Source organism: Sinocyclocheilus rhinocerous, unplaced genomic scaffold (genome assembly GCF_001515625.1).
Source record: "Sinocyclocheilus rhinocerous isolate Xijiao unplaced genomic scaffold, SAMN03320098_v1.1 scaffold677, whole genome shotgun sequence".
Taxonomy (NCBI): Eukaryota; Metazoa; Chordata; class Actinopteri; order Cypriniformes; family Cyprinidae; genus Sinocyclocheilus; species Sinocyclocheilus rhinocerous.
In genome coordinates, this window is record NW_015633185.1 from 1511188 (window position 1) to 1514246 (window position 3059).

The following is a 3059-nucleotide window of genomic DNA, read 5'->3' on the forward strand; positions in this document are numbered from 1 at the left end:
GCCGTAACATCGCACAGCGAGACCATCTAAGAACTCAAACACTTCAGTTGAAGCTTCGTAACTCTGCAGAACGCAAAGCCTTGCTAAAGCAGACTCTCTCTCGGAAGAACCTGAGGCTCCTCTGTAACCCGGCAACCAACCAATCCAAGAGGGCTTCCCCAAAAGGACGTCATCCAAACGTCATTCCGGCGCCAGATCAACAGCCAATCAGCAACGGAATCCCCTCCAGTAGCCACGAGGAACAACTCAGCTTTTCAGATTTCAGCAAAACGCAAGTAACGAACAAAATCTCCTATCTGCTGAACTGACGCTGATGATTGACTTAAGCAGTAAACGTAAGACAAATCTCTGCTTTGTGAATTCTCTCAGGCTGAATTTAAAACCACTCGTGAAAACGAGTTAGAACTTTGAAACTTCATGCAACTCCGTTAACTCACTTCTGAACTGTATATGTGTGTGTGTGTGTGTATTTTAGCTTAGCTTTAATGTAATCTAGAATAGCCAATAAATTCGTTTTCATTTATAAAGAATCATTGTCTGGTGTCGTATAATTTTAAAGTCAAACCCTTGCCAAAGATCACGTTACCTCTCTAAGAGCTTACAAATTATCATAATTGTATTGACCTGTGGCCAGGGAAAATACCCATAATCAGATGGTTAAGATACATGAACATTAACGGCTCGCTGGACGACCGTTGATAAGGTGTAAACCATTAAAATTTGAAATCAGTTCTAATCAGGTGGACTTCGAATTTTCAGATTCGAGTCCTTTCAAAACCTGAATGAATTAATAATAATTAATTCCCTAAAATTAAGTAATCAAGACATTACATTTATGTGCTGTGGAAATTCAGTTTCATGATTTCAGTAGCAATAATTATCAGCTACTGACTTTGTGACAGCTGAAAAGGCAGGAATTTGTATATGTCATCATTGCTGATGCAGATATTTTTACAGGATATGTAGCGTGGGATCCATGAACAATCTCTTCGAGTTTAATTTTAATTACTGTAGAGAAAAGTCTTTATGATGGTGATCATGTGGCAATGTATTCCAAAGTGCCATATGTTCGGGAACACCGTGTGAAGAGAAGATGTATAGTTTAAATTAACTTTAAGGTACACTCTTGGTTGCACTTCATATGTTATAGCTGCATGTGAAAGTTTTAATGTACTTGCATGTCTTTACACATGGGATTGCTTGGAGTTGCAGTAGTGAAGAGATGAGTGCGACCTTCTGCAAATCACATCAGGCTCCAAGCTAGCGTCCTATCAGTGTCTTATATACCTGACAGGCTCAGCTGAAAGTGGTTGTCATGCTCAGGAATGGACAGAAGTGACCTGGCTCAGGGCCACCGCCACCATGTTCCTCATCTCTCTGTTGGCTCTCCACAGCACTGCACACTGACCCTCAGCAGGCCGGCCCTCTATGCCACTTTCCTGCTTCTGACTTCTATTTCCTGCCAATTATCTGGATCACCAACATGGCTGTTGTGGAGTAATGACTGTGCTTCATTTTCTGTTACGTTAGTGAGCCACCATGGCGTGGCTTATGTGTGTTACTTTAATGGCTTCTCATGGCCATGGAGGACAAATAGAAGACATTACTGGTAGTGTCTCATTAAATGAGCATGAAATTGAAAGCTGCTTCCCATCTTGACAGAGTTTGTGCTGAGCTTTTATCTCCGATGACGTGGTTTGAATTTCACTTTGATAATACAAAAGGATAAAATGATTCCTGAGTCTCTTTTATGGAGTTTGTATGTTCACTCAATCTGATTTTCAGAAGTGTCACAATTGTGCAGAAAAAGACAAAATACAAAGATAAACGAGTACTTTCCTGGATGTTTCATAATATTCCCAATGCTGGAATTCTACAAAAATATCAAGTCACCCATTATGATTTTAAAGTTTAGAATAGATGATAGCGGAACATGGTCTGGCTTGGTTATGTCTTATTGTTTGTTAATTTTGCGTATTTGCGTTTTTTGCTGGAGAGTGTTCTCTAAGCAAGAAGTTCAGGGCTTGTTCATACTTTTTTGGGCAAGTTTGTGTCGAAAAAATACTCTTTATTATTTAATATTATTATATTTTTGCCAGTGGTTATTATACAGCTATAATTCTTTAAAAGCTATACGCACAGATGGTGTATGAACAAAGCATTATTGATAGTTTTCAGTAATTTTTTTCAGTTATTTTCTACATATTCTTACTGATACCGAGTTATTCTTGCAATTTTAAAGATGAGATAACTTTACCTTAGTGACATATTTAAATCTGCAGCATTTTAAAACATTTAAATTTGCAACCTGGTCCCCCACCAGAGATAATCATCCCAATAGTGCTTTCTGGTCCCCATTTAAAAAAAAAAATTAAGAGAAATCTCAACCCTGAAATGTTCTGCACTATACTTACTTGTAACCCCTGAAATGTAGGACTTAATGCGTCTCTTCATCACACTTCTCATTATAAACTAACCCTAAAAGTGTAACTTGATCATTATAATTGAACCTAAGCTCTAAATCTAAAGCCTTCTACACACTGCACGATTTTAGCAATCCTATAAGATCATTGCATATCACACTGTGCGACATGGACCTGATAAACTCTGGTACAACAGGCATGCAGACTGTACGATGATGACACCTATTAACTCGTAGGATACGATGCACGTTACTATAGAAGAATAAAACGTCATCAGCATGCGCTAGTGGTAAACAAATAGGTGATATGACCAAAATCTTATTTCACGGCATGAGAAATTTAATTTCACGGTAACGATATATACCTCGATATAGCTATTTCTATTTTATTTTTGCTATTAAAATTAAGAAAAAGAAGCAAATTACAAGCACAACAGAACAAATAAATATGAAATAAACGTTTAATTTATTCGGCTACAGTAGGCTAGGTTTATTTAACGTAGTAAGAAATATTGCAGAAATTCAATAGTGTATAAATAAAACAGTCTGCATAGTCTTCACTGTATCAGTCAAACATGATTAACATTAATAATGACAGACAGCAGCAGGTAAATAAGGCTGCTGTCCCTTTAAGACC

At 37.5% G+C, this 3059-nt stretch overlaps 1 protein-coding gene and 1 long non-coding RNA gene across 2 annotated transcripts in view; one reads left to right on the forward strand and one right to left on the reverse strand.

Moving 5' to 3' along the window:
* LOC107743543 (DNA primase large subunit-like) overlaps window positions 1–3059 on the forward strand; it is a 78353-nt gene that overhangs the window by 34211 nt on the left and 41083 nt on the right. The gene's annotated exons all lie outside the window — the stretch shown is intronic.
* The window catches only part of LOC107743544 (uncharacterized), a 21625-nt gene continuing 18573 nt past the window's right edge, over window positions 8–3059 (reverse strand). Inside the window, exon 3 of the long non-coding RNA XR_001640409.1 lies at window positions 8–97. This is a non-coding gene — a long non-coding RNA (uncharacterized LOC107743544). The remainder of the gene's footprint in view (window positions 98–3059) is intronic.